Source organism: Balaenoptera ricei, chromosome 3, assembly GCF_028023285.1.
Source record: "Balaenoptera ricei isolate mBalRic1 chromosome 3, mBalRic1.hap2, whole genome shotgun sequence".
NCBI classification, from domain to species: domain Eukaryota; kingdom Metazoa; phylum Chordata; class Mammalia; order Artiodactyla; family Balaenopteridae; genus Balaenoptera; species Balaenoptera ricei.
In genome coordinates, this window is record NC_082641.1 from 87205822 (window position 1) to 87220317 (window position 14496).

Consider the following 14496-nt stretch of genomic DNA (forward strand, 5'->3'; position numbering starts at 1 on the left):
AGGGCTCGAACCCGTGTGCCCTGCATTGGCAGGCAGATTCTCAACCACTGCACCACCAGGGAAGCCCGTCATATTATTTTATAATGACAGATATTTATTATAGTTATCATTATTTTGTATTTGACATTATATTCATCCTGTTTCTGAAAACTTGGAGATATCCTAGTCTTTATCAGTCGGGGTTTGGTGAAGCAATTTGGGCATACAGAGACTAAAAGTATAGTTTATAAAAATAAGAAGAAGAAATTTAAATATTAATGCTATGGTAAGATGTATATAATGCATAATTTACTAAAAAAGTAGTGTTCAATGAATTAATAGAATATTCATCATAACAGTGGTCTTTTCTATTAATAAAAATTTATGACATAAATATAGCAATATCGAGAGAAATAAGATAGAAAGTAAAAGAGAGCAAAGAAAAAATACAATAGATAGTAACTGTGTGATTTGTTTAACAACTGTTTCTACATTTATGTATTATATTCCTTAGCTGTAGTCATGTTTTTTCTTTCCTTTTAATGAACGTAAGAGAATCAGTCCTTTTCTTTTATTATAAAGCTGTCTATTTTGTTGAAAAACTGTTATACCTAAACTGATCACTCAATTTATAAAAGTTAGCAAGAAGTTAACAAGATTTTACTTTGTGAATTCCTAGTTTTTCTGTAGTTTAAAAGATGAACAAGAGAGTCTCATTCCTTTCCATGATGGGGCTAACAGTGAAACAGCAGTTTGTTTGAAACATATATGTAGATATGACTCCAAAAGACTTTCAAATAGGAATATGAATCAAAGTTACCCTCAACATTCACAGGGAGTGTTCTTTATGGATATTAAGATACTGCTTTATTATGTAAAGGCAATTATAAAATTAAAGATAACAACTGATTCATATGTATGAGTCAGGAGTCAGTTATACTTTTTGAGAAGAATCATTGCTTATTTTATTAGAATCATTTTGACTGCTGCCACACAGAGCTTATATATGGAATTTCTTATTAAAAATTGAATTACTAATATTGGCACATTAATAGTACCAGTTTTAAAAATATATTTCATCCTTTGCCCTCTATTAATTTGGTGAGATTTTCTATTCCTGTAATGAGCTAGTTAAGAGTAACTAGCTAGTTAATGAGCTAGTTAAGAGTAAATGAGCTAGTTAAGAGTAAAATGAGCTAGTTATGAGTAAAATGAGCTAGTTAAGAGCTCATTAAGAGTAAAATTTTATGAGCTAGTTAAGAGTAAATGAGCTAGTTAAGAGTAAATGAGCTAGTTAAGAGTAAAATTTGAGCTAGTTAAGAGTAAATGAGCTAGTTAAGAGTAAATGAGCTAGTTAAGAGTAGCTAGTTAAGAGTAATGAGCTAGTTAAGAGTAAAATTTTAAATGATTTTTTTTCAATTTCACTCACAGTCACAATTATGACATAAGACAATTATAATAAAAGTACTGTGTTTTGGTGTTTTGTTTTCATTTTTTCTCTCTTGAAAGATGACCAACTTCAGAAAACAAAAAATAAAATATAGCCACTATTATCACCTATGTCCAGAAGTTCAAAATGCTTTTACCTCTGCTGTTTGCTATAAGTTTATTTAGACTAGAATTGCATAAAGCAAAATCTGAATCCTGCTTTGAAAGTCAGTGATGGGGAACTAATGTTAAATTTGCTCTGTTATATTAATTAAACAGGAAGGCCATTCACTGATGTGGCTCTAATACCTTGGCTGCCTACTGTAACCAAACCGAAATTAAGCCTGTAAATGCCTCAAGGTTACGACATCAAAACGCTAAGGAAAACCAAGTCCAAAGGCCAACGAGGCTACAAGCTGTAGCCAATCAACAATTTTCTTACTTTGCTTCTACCTTCTCTCTATAAAAGGCGCTCTCTCGGGGCTTCCCTGGTGGCGCAGTGGTTGAGAATCTGCCTGCCAATGCAGGGGGCACGGGTTCGAGCCCTGGTCTGGGAAGATCCCACACGCCGCGGAGCAACTAGGCCCGTGAGCCACAACTACTGAGCCTGCGCGTCTGGAGCCTGTGCTCCGCAACAAGAGAGGCCGCGATAGTGAGAGGCCCGCGCACCGCAATGAAGAGTGGCCCCCGCTTGCCGCAACTAGAGAAAGCCCTCGCACAGAGACGAAGACCCAACACAGCCAAAAATAAACAAATAAATTAATTAATTAAAAAAAAAAAAAAGAAGTAATATTGTAAAAAAAAAAAAAAAAAAGTCGCTCTCGGAGCTCCTGTTAGCTGGAATGCTAGTAACCACTTCAGGTTTGGCACTGCCGAGTCAAATAGATTTTCGCTCAAAAAAATTCTTAAATTTTAAAATATACCTTAGTTTATCTCTTAACACCTCTGGTTTTAAAAGACGGGACCAAAGGAGGCCCCTGAGGGTCCCCAGGAGCAACGAGCAACCAGGCTGAGGTACCTTTAAGCCGCTTAAGTTCCTCTCTCGCTGCCTCGGAGCTGGTGGATAAATAACTCTCAGATACCAGATTTTAGCTCTGCAGCTTTTGCATTATGAGCTTTCAGACTCTATTTGAGCACTTCTTTTTCCGGCCTGGGTCCGGAAACAACTGGAGTCTGACTGGGTCTGACTAAAAAGTCAGACTCCTTCCGGGGTCAGACTGGGTTCAACTTAGAAATCCCGCCGGTTCCGGAGTCAGACTGAATCCGACTTGAAAACTGGGCTGAGTCGGGGGTCAAAGTGGGTCCGACTTAAAGTGAACTGGGTCTAGTGTGAAGCCTCAGGTAAATTAAAATTTGTTTTAAGGCTGAACAAGCAGTTTAAATTTACCACAGATAATCTTGAATTACGGTGGCTGCAGTGGAGAAACTTGAACCATTTTAGGTAAGCTTATCCGTATTTGATGTACCCTAGAGAAAAGCATTTTCTTCTACATCACCTTGTATTATTACTTTAAAATGTCTTTTAAAGGGAAAATGTCATTAAGGAATCTCCATTTTCTTTGTACTGTGAAGGAGTCTTTTTTTTTTTTTTAATTAAATTAAGTATCTCGAGAATTGTTTTTCAGACGATAGAAAAAAAAAAACTACCCTTCAAGAAAGTCACAATCTACCATAATGACATAAAAATATTCCTGAGAATATAATTTTATTAAACAAAAGATTATAATATTAAATTACAGGGTTTGTTTTAAAAATTGGGGTATAGCTGCTGTACAATGTTGTGTTAGTTTCTGCTGTACAATGAAGTGAATTAGCTACATGTATACCTATATCCCCTCCCCCTTGGACCTTCTTTCCACCCCCACACCTCCCATCCCCCCTCCATCCCACCCATCTAGGTCACCACAGAGCACCGAGCTGAGCTCCCCGTGCTATACAGCAGGTTCCACTAGCTGTCTGCTTTACACATGGCAGTGCACATAGGGCAGTCCCAATCTCCCAATTCATCCCACACCCCTCTCCCCACCCCCGTGTCCATTCTCTGTGTCTGGGTCTCTATGCCTGCCCTGCAAACAGGTTTATCAAAAATATGGAACGCTTCACGAGTTTGCATGTCATCCTTGCTCAGGGGCCATGCTAATCTTCTCTGTATTGTTACAATTTTAGTATATGTGCTCCCGAAGCTAGCACATAAATTACAGTTTAAGAAAATAATACATTATCCCCCTTTGACTTTTTGGTCTAAAAATGTAGGGTTTACAGAGGGATTTGTTGTTTTAACTATGCTTCACTTCCAAAATTCCAAAATTAACGATTAATATTCAACACCAAATGGCATAAAGAGTGTACCATCTTCTCTGATCTACGAATTGATGATCTCATCATGTGGTATATTTGCCTTTAAATACGTGACCACAAATCTGTCGTGAAGACACTGCCCACTTTTTTTTCCTACTCTTTAACAGTGCCATGTTACTCAACTAGTTATACTACATTGTGACATCTCTTCATAACTGGTCGTGTTGTTAGATTTCATATGTCCATAAATTAAGCTTTTTGCTATTGAGCTATTGGGCTTTAAATACAAAATTGGTGATGGAAAATTCTCAGAATATTAAAATATTTTTTTTAAAGTTTTACTGTGGAAAGTTTAAAATAAACTCAAAAGTAGGGAGAATAATGAAACTAATGTACCCATTACCTAGTACTTTATTTTTTTTCTATTGCTACTGTAAAAAAATAATAATAACAAAAACCTGGTGGTTTAAAACAGCATAGGTCATTATTTTAATAGTTCTAGAGGTCAGAAGTCAGAAATGGATCTCATTGGGTTAAAAATAAGAGCTGTGTTACCCTCCTGGAGACTGTAGGGGAGAATCTGTTTTCTTGTCCTTTAAGTACCGAGGGGCTCCTGCAGCTTCAGGGTGTCATTTTTCTATCTTCAAAGCCAGCAACATCAGGCCAAGTCTTTTTCATGTTGCTATCTCCCTCATTCTCCCCCTTCTGCTTTCCTTTTACACTTCTAAGGACCCTTATGATACATTGACTCACTCCACCTCCTCCCCACCCCTCCCTGCTGCAGGGTCTCCCAGGATAGCCCCATCTCAAGGTCAGTTGATAAGCAAACTTCCACCTGCAACTTTGATTATCCCTTGCCATTTAACAAGATATTCACAGGTTTCAGGGATTAAGATCTAGACCTCTTTGGGGGATAGGGGTGGTCATTTTTCTGCCTCCTATACCTATTACAATTATCAATATTTTGCCATTATATCCATCTCCCTTCCCCCACAGCACACATATCCAAACTTTTTTTCTTTATGTGTTTGTTTGCTTCAGTTTTATTTTTAAGCAAATCTCAGACTTAACATTGCTCTACAGATAAATAGTTCTGTGTGTATCTAAATAGGTAAGGACATTTTGTTTATACATAACCAAAACAAAATAATACCTTATAAAACAATAATTATATAATATGATCTAGTACCTAGTCAATTTCAAATGTTTCCTCATTATCTCAAAAGTGTTTTCTACAATTGATGATAGAATCATGATCAAAATAAGGTTCACATGTTTTATTTGGTTGCTCTGTGTCTTGAATTTCTTTTACTCTATAACCATTCCCAATCTATATTTTTTTGTTTCATGTCAAGTAATAGTTGATGCTGCTTAATTGTGTACTCCTTAGAATTTCCCAAACTCTGGATTTGGCTGATTACAGATTCATAGCATAGTTTAACATGAACCTTTATTCTTCATATTGCCTATAAACTGATAATTAGATTCAGGTGTTTTTTGTTCCTGCTCTGGCCCCCTCCCCCACAATAATATATTATTGTACTGTGTGTAGTTTATATTGTGTTACAGTAGGTGATACATGGTGTGGTTGTCTCAATTTTAGTGCTTTAAAAATGATTATTAGATTCAGGAGTTGTTCAGCCTGGTCTATCTGTTATAAAGTTCCTCATCAACTGTTCACCTAATGACTTCAGCAGCAGTTGATAATAGTTGCCTAGATATTTTGAGACTACCTTTCAGGACCTTCCTCTGTCATCATGTTTAACATTGTTCAGTGTTCTATGAAAATTAACTTATGTATACTTTCCAGGGATTTAATTAGTGGAAGAAAGGAGGTACACTGGTAACTATTTATCTACAGAAATGTAAGGCTCTTAAATTATGTCTCCACTATCTGCCATCTTGACTTTGAGTTTCTTATCCATCACAATTTTGATGATGTGTTTTCAAAGAGAATACAGCAAAGGGACTGATAATCTTTACAGAGATAATATTCCTGATAATATTACAGAGAATGTTGGAATTCCTATATTGTGTGTGATGGGAGGTATAGTTAATACTTTGTTTTCTATGGGCATCTCCACAGAAAATGAATCCAGAGAGATTCTTTGGAAAAATATTACCTTTGTTATTACCATATTATTGGGGGGTATAGCTCAGGGGTGGAGCATTTGACTGCAAATATTACCTTTGTTATTACCATATTATTTAATATCTCTTTTAAAATACCATTATCCTTATTTAGAAAAAGATTGGATGACTATGTGTTTCTTTTTTTTTTTTTTTTTTTTTTTACTATCTAAAATATTTTAAGGTCTTTCACTATATTGCAGCACAGTTCTAGTCACATACTCTGATTATCTAATTAGTATAAGTACTGTACATGCAAATTGCATAATTAGGACATATAATTAATAGTTAAGAGGTATTATTAATTGGCATCCACAATGTGCTTATGCTTTACTTTTAGTAACAAGTATAACTTATAAAATAATTTTTATTAATATAAGGGTTTTAAAAGTCTTACATTGTGGACACAGATTTGATGGTCAAAAAATAAAAACAATGAGCATATTAATCAGTTAGTGACTTCAGTCATGAAAGCTATTTTTCAAACTGCCTCACAAGAGAACAAATTTGTTATTTTATTTTATGAGTACTCTTGAGCAAGAACCCATTAGTGTAATATTTGATCTTGCAAATTTTCAGGAACATGTTATATAATAGTCCCTAGAGTTTACATTCCTATTTCTTATTCTTAATTATAGATACTATAATGTAAGGTCAGTAATCAAATATTTTCAACAAAATCTTTGAAATCTATTTGATAAGTAAATCACTCATTAATAATCAATTCTTCATATGAGGAAAATAATAAACCCTATAGTTGATCATATATCCTAAACATTCAAAATATACTTTATCCCATGTGCATGTTCATATGTCAGTATTAAGCATGCGTGACTAATTTTTATTAATCGTTTAAATGCTCATGTTTAACTTTTAGTGTGCTTCCTATTTAACTATGTTAGTGTGCTTCCTATTTGACTATGTGTCACACACATCAGAAATATTTTAGAAGTCATATTCCATTCTTCATGAATGTGAAACATCACAAAGATTCCCTTTATCACAACTCACTTAAATACCTACAATACTATATATTTGTCCTGTGATATTTGCTTTGTTTTATCTTTAGCATTCATTGCTACTGATTTATAAATTCTCTAAAGGCCTTCACAACATTGTATTTTTGAGGAATCTTGGTACAGTGCCTAGATCATAATATAGAAGAAAACTTAAGTCGATTTATTAAAACTGAAAATATTCCAAAAAGGCCGTTGATCAATAATATTTTAAATCCAGTATTTTAACATTTATTATTAAATTCCAATTTTGTTACTGAATTAAAACTTCTAGAGTCTCTCTTTCCATATCCCCCTGCCTCTAGAGAACACATTCTAAAGAGTGAGTAGGAACTAGGATTCATAATATGCTTAACACCCACCTGCAAAGGTTCAGCTTATATTCTATGACTTGGTTCACTATTCACTTTTACCACCTTAAATTACTCTCACAATATAGCCCCTAATTATTTGCATGCACTTAAAGCCAAGATGGACTATGCTTGCAAAACCATTTATAATATTCTTATTTCCTAAAACATTGAGCCTGAGAACAAATTATTCTTGCTCCCATCCAATTTTGTTTTCTTTCTCCAATTACCACTATCTAAAATCACCGTGTTCTTTTTCAGTTGTTGTTCTTTTGAAGTAATAATTTAGGAGCTTATTAGCTATAGTCTCTACTCCCAAATCCCTCCACACTTCAACAGCCCCATTCCTGCCCAAAAATATTTCTGTGAGAACAGGGATTTTGTCTACCTCATTTATTACCATATCCTCCAGCTCTGAAAACAGTGCTTGGCACAGGAGACATACTAAGTAAACATTTACTCATAGCTTAGTCTTTGAGATTTATGCGTATTTAATTTTTTCCTTTTCATTAGTGTTGCATGTATTCTTTTAGATGTAGTGTATCTGGTTCTCCTTACTATTGAGCTATCATCCAGTTGGCATTACTTATATCCATATTTTTCTGTTTCTTCAAGTAGACAGAAGTTTCTGAGCACATTAGTTAGTCAAGACCATTTTCTGAGCTCTTTCTCACCTCCATTGTAACGTACTGTCCTGCCAAAAATGCCAGGTATGCCTGATCATTTGTTCTTTTGAAATTGCTGGTGTAAACTAAGTTAAAATGAGAAATTGAATGTCCTCCCTTGCTCAGTCCTTCATTTTCCTTGTTGAGTCTATCTAAAACTATTTTGAGATGTTGACAATACATAGTTCTATTAAACTCACAATAGATAGCATTTATGGCATATAAATCTAAAAATTCATGGATAACTTTTTAAACCGTGAGATTCCTTATCCTAATTTCATTTTGAAGCCATTCTGCTTATCATGAACACTATTTGATTTTTCAGTTCTATTTAAATGCAATAAGGTACATTGCTACTCATTTTCAGAATCCTGGACTGTACTAGAGTTAATTTATGGATAGTTTTAACAGTTTTTTTTTTCACATCTGTAATGAGCTTTTTCTTTTTAATAGTGTCCTCTTCTGTGTATCCCTGACATTATAACTTGATATTTGAAAACCACAAGACTACCAATGCCACCTTATGTTGAACAATATAATATTGCTATTATTCATTTGTGTTTCATGTACAATAATGTCCAACCTAAAGAATGTTACATCACACTAAAGATGACTTTAACTAGGAAAAAAATCATAGTAATAATAAAATAGAATTTAGAGGACTATACAGCAGTAAAAGTTGTAAATAAAAGCTCTCTGTCTCAATTTGATTTTCAGACTATGATGAATTTTATATCCTCTTTTTACCATTTCCATTTTACAGATTGATAAATTCCTGAAGGGTTTTATTTAGATTTAGCCAAAAGTTGCAGCATATTCCTCACAATATTTAGGAAATATAAGTATTTCCCTTAAGACAGCACTTTTATTTTTCTTCCTTCTTTTTTTCCTCTTCAGGGAAAATAAAATTTAAATAACATATAATCTTGTCATATTTTATGGACATATTAACTGATCAAGGAGTGCAATAAGAGGGATTCTATTGGACATATAGGTCATTTTCAGGAGGAGATTAATTTTTATATGTTTTATATATGAGAATATATATTCTCATGTATACTATATATGAGAATATATATATATGAGAATATATATATGGCAAAATATAAACGTGGCAAAATATAAAGATGCCTTTTTTCCTTCCACAGTTTACAGACATGAGATTCCAAGAAACTACCAATTAGATTGTTTTTGTAACTTGTCAAAAATATGCAGGATTACATCTGATAAAAGGAAGAGATAGACTAGCTAAGACTATTTAAGAACAAATAGAAATAATGTGGGACTTTCCCTACCAAAAAATAATAGTACATATTTTATAAATGTACAAAAATAGTATTTTAAAAATATTGTGTACGTTTCATCTTCCAGATTAATGGAAAGAATATATATTAGAAACTGATCATAATATAATCCCAAATTTAAAAAATCCATGTATGAAAAATAACAGGAATATACACTAAAAAGTAAATAATGGGTGTACCTTAAGAACTGAAATTTTAAATAATTTATTTTTATCCTTTTTAGTTTTCCATTTTTAAATTATCAGAACTGTATATTGCCTTTATAAGAAAAGAAAATGTAAATTATCAAAATTTTAAAAAAAGTTTTAGTTTTTGAAAAAAGTGATAATAATAAAATGTAGACCATATAAAAATGGTGGTGATAAAATATAAATCTGACTCAAAAAAAAAAAAAATTCTTTGTATTTAGTTGTAAAATATTTCACCATCAGCTAAGCTATTTCACAGACCATACAGTTAGAATTTGCATTGGATTTAAAAAGAACACCTAATTCAATTTAAGCTATCACATGATGAATAATTGATTCTTTCTAAAAGAAAATAGGTAATATTCCATTATAAAGATGGTCATTGCAAGCGATATTTGGGCCATTTTCATATCTCTCAGAAACAACAAAAGTGGTTAATGTCATTAATATGGTATACCATAATGCAGTTGTTTTCTGGATTCCCTTGCTGTACCAGCTACACAATTCCTAACACAACCAAGCCACTAACCTACTTATTGTTTAGTTATCTTTTAATGTGGAAATAATCTTTACACCAAGTAAAGTTGAACTAAAGATTAAGTAGACTCAGGAAAGAACTTAGAGTCCTTTCCTTGAAAATGAAGGAATTTATCTGCTTTAAAAATGTCGGTATCAAGACACCATCCACTAATGAAAGTGCTGAAAGCAATTTCCCTACTGGAAATATTTTTTGTAAACATTCCTATTTTTGGTATTTTCATATGAAGAATACATATACATTCTTTAAAGTTTGCCTCCTAGTACAAGTACTGTTGAAATATTTGTTCTTTCACTTGAAAGCTCTTCATTTTTGTAAAGATATCTCTCATTGTCCCAGAATATTTGGGGGTTAAACATCACTACTTCCATAGTTTATAAGATGGTATGGTTTTAAAACCAGACAGCTCCATCCTGGTGAACTTCATCTGGAGCCTCCGTAGTGTATTAACATACCTTACAAAGCTTTCAGGTGCCCCAGTGCCCTAATGTTTTCATCATGCACAGTGACAGAAAGCTTGTCTCTTAAACTTTTTCAATATGACCCATAGTAAAATATATATTTTCATCATAATTAGGTGCATGGCATTCATGTGCTATTCACTCTTGTTTGTCTAGGTACTGGGGATTCAAAAATAATTGGAAAAGTAAAAAAATTTTTTTTCTTTTTTTTTAACCTCTTGATTGGAGTTTAATTGCTTTGCAATGTTGTATTAGTTTCTGCTGTATAACAAAGTGAATCAGCTATACGTATACATATATCCCCATATCCCCTCCCTCTTGTGTCTCCCTCCCAGCCTACCTATCCCGCCCCTCTAGGTGGTCACTGAGATGATCTCCCTGTACTATGTGGTTGCTTCACACTAGCTATCTATTTTACATTTGGTAGAGTATATGTGTCAATGCCATTCTCTCACTTCATCCCAACTTACCCTTCCCCCTCCCCATGTCCTCAAGTGCATTTTCTATGTCTGTGTCTTTATTCCTGTCCTGCCCCTACGTTCTTCAGAAAAAAAATTTTTTTGGTTCCACATATATGTGTTAGCATGCAGAATTTGTTTATCTCTTTCTGACTTTACTCTGTATGACAGACTCTAGGTCCATCCACCTCACTACAAAAAACTCAATTTCGTTTCTTTTTATGGCTGAGTAATATTCCATTGTGTATATGTGCCACATCTTCTTTATCCATTCAACTGTCGATGTACACTTAGGTTGCTTCCATGTCCTGGCTATTGTAAATAGACCTGCAGTGAACATTGTGGTACATGACTCTTTCTGAATTATGGTTTTCTCAGGGTATATGCCCAGTAGTGGGATTGCTGGGTCGTATGGTAGTTCTATTTTTAGTTTTTTAAGGAACCTCCATACTGTTCTCCATGGTGGCTGTATTAATTTACATTCCCACCAACAGTGCAAGAGGATTCTCTTTTCTGCACACCCTCTCTAGCATTTCTTGTTTCTAGATTTTTTGATGCTGGCCATTCAGACTGGTGTGAGGTGATACCTCATTGTAGTTTTGATTTGCATTTCTCTAATGATTAGTGATGTTGAGCATCCTTTCATGTGTTTGTTGGCAATCTGTATATCTTCTTTGGAGAAATGTCTATTTAGGTCTTCTTCCCATGTTTGGATTGGGTTGTTTTTTTGATATTGAGCTGCATGAGCTGTTTGTACATTTTGGAGACTAATCCTTTGTCAGTTGCTTAGTTTACAAATATTTTCTCCCATTCTGAGGGCTGTCTTTTCGTCTTGCTTATATTTTCCTTTGTTGTGCAAAAGCTTTTAAGTTTCATTAGGTCCCATTTGTTTATTTTTGTTTTTATTTCCATTTCTTTAAGAGGTGGGTCAAAAGGATCTTGCTGTGATTTATGCCATAGAGTGTTATGCCTATGTTTTCCTCTAGGAGTCTTCTAGTGTCTGGCCTTACATTTAGGTCTTTAATCCAATTTAATTTTATTTTTCTGTATGGTGTTAGGGACTGTTCTAATTTCATTCCTTTACATGTAGCTGTCCAGTTTTCCCAGCACCACTTATTGAAGAGGCTGGCTTTTCTCCATTGTACATTTTTGCATCCTTTATCAAAGATAAGGTGACCATATGTGTGTGGGTTTATCTGTGGGCTTTCTATGCTGGTCCATTGATCTATATATCTGTTTTTGAGCCAGTACCATACTGTTTTGATGGCTATATCTTTGTAGTATAGTCTGAAGTCCGGGAGCCTGATTCCTCCAGCTCCATTTTTCTTTCTCAAGATTGCTTTGGCTATTCGTGGTCTTTTGTGTTTCCATACAAATTGTGAAATTTTTTGTTCTAGTTCTGTGAAAAATGCCATTGGTAGTTTGATAGGGATTGCATTGAATCTGTAGATTGTTTTGGGTAGTACAGTCATTTTCACAATGTTGATTCTTCCAATCCAAGAACATGGTATATCTCTCCATCTGTTTGTATCATCTTTAATTTCTTTCATCAGTGTCTTATAGTTTTCTGCATACAGGTCTTTTGTCTCCTTAGGTAGGTTTATTCATAGATATTTTATTCTTTTTGTTGCAATGGTAAATGGGAGTGTTTCCTTAATTTCTCTTTCAGATTTTTCATCATTAGTGTGTAGGAATGCAAGAGATTTCTGTGCATTAATTTTGTATCCTGCCACTTTACCAAATTCATTGATTTGCTCTAGTAGTTTTCTGGTAGCACCTTTAGGATTCTCTATCTATAGTATTATGTCATCTTCAGACAGTGACAGTTTTACTTCTTCTTTTCCGATTTGGATTCCTTTTATTTCTTTTTCTTCTCTGATCGCTGTGGCTTAAACTTCCAAAATTATGTTGAGTAATAGTGGTGAGAATGGGCAACCTTGTCTTGTTCCTGATCATAGTGGAAATGGTTTCAATTTTTCACCATTGAGAACGATGTTGGCTGTGAGTTTGTCATATATGGCCTTTATTATGTTGAGGTAAGTTCCCTCTATGCCTACTTTCTGGAGGGTTTTTATCCTAAATGGGTGCTGAATTTTGTTGAAAGCTTTTTCTGCATCTACTGAGATGATCATATGGTTTATATCTTTCAACTTGTTAATATGGTGTATTACATTGATTGATTTGCATATATTGAAGAATCCTTGCATTCCTGTGATAAACCCCACTTGATCAAGGTGTATGATCCTTTTAATGTGCTGTTGGATTCTGTTTGCTAATATTTTATTGAGGATTTTTGCATTTATGTTCATCAGAGATATTGGCCTGTAGTTTTCTTTTTTTGTGACATCTTTGTCTGGTTTTGGTATCAGGGTGATGGTGGCTTCATAGAATGAGTTTGGGAGTGTTCCTCCCTCTGCTATATGTTGGAAGAATTTGAGAAGGGTAGGTGTTAGCTGTTGTCTAAATGTTTGATAGAATTCGCCTGTGAAGCCATGGGGTCCTGGGGTTTTGTTTGTTAGAAATTTTAAATCACAGTTTCAATTTCAGTGCTTGTGATTGGTCTGTTTATATTTTCTATTTCTTCCCGGTTCAGTCTCGGAAGGTTGTGCTTTTCTAACAATTTGTCCATTTCTTCCAGGTTGTCCATGTTATTGGCATAAAGTTGCTTCTGGTAATCTCTCGTGATCCTTTGCATTTCTGCAGTGTTAGTTGTTACTTCTCCTAGTTCATTTCTAATTCTGTTGATTTGAGTCTTCTTTCTTTTTTTTGATTAGTCTGGCTAATGGTTTGTCAATTTTGTTTATCTTCTCCAAGAACCAGCTTTTAGTTTTATTGATCTTTTGTATCGTTTGCTTCATTTCTTTTTCATTTATTTCTGTTCTGATGTTTATGATTTCTTTCCTTCTGCTAGCTTTGGGGATATTTTTGTTCTTCTTTCTCTAATTGCTTTAGGTGTAACGTTAGGTTGTTTATTTGAGGTGTTTCTTGTTTCTTGAGGTAGGAGTGTATTGCTATAAACTTCCCTCTTAGAACTGCTTTTGCTGCATCCCATAGGTTTTGGGTCGTTGTGTTTTCATTGTCATTTGTTTCTAGGTATTTTTTGATTTCCTCTTTGATTTCTTCAGTGATCTCTTGGTTATTTAGTAGCGTATTGTTTAGCCTCCATGTGTCTGTATTTTTTTAGATTTTTTCCTGTAATTGATACCTAGTCTCATAGCACTGTGGTCGGAAAAGTTACTTGATATGATTTCAATTTTCGTAAATTTACCAAGGCTTGATTTGTGACCCAAGATATGATCTATCCTGGAGAATGTTCCATGAGCACTTGAGAAGAAAGTGTGTTCTGTTGTTTTTGGATGGAATGTCCTACAAATATCAATGAAGTCCGTTTTGTCTAATGTGTCGTTTAAAGCTTCTGTTTCCTTATTTATTTTCATTTTGGATGATCTGTCCATTGGTGAAAGGAGTGTGTTAAAGTCCCCTACTATTACTGTGTTACTGTCGATTTCCCCTTTTATGGCTGTTAGCGTTTGCCTTTTATATTCAGGTGCTCCTATGTTGGGTGCATCAATATTTACGATTGTTATATCTTCTTCTTGGTTTGATCCCTTGATCATTATGTAGTGTCCTTCTTTGCCTCTTGTAATAGTCTTTATTTTAAAGTCTGTTTTGTCTGATTTG

The 14496-nt window shown here is 34.1% G+C and overlaps 1 non-coding gene across 1 annotated transcript; it reads right to left on the reverse strand.

Annotated features, from left to right (window-relative positions):
* Positions 1-3490: 3490 nt before the first annotated feature.
* Positions 3491-3597, reverse strand: LOC132364248 (U6 spliceosomal RNA). The gene has a single exon (XR_009502787.1). It is a non-coding gene; the product is annotated as a U6 spliceosomal RNA (small nuclear RNA).
* Positions 3598-14496: the final 10899 nt, after the last annotated feature.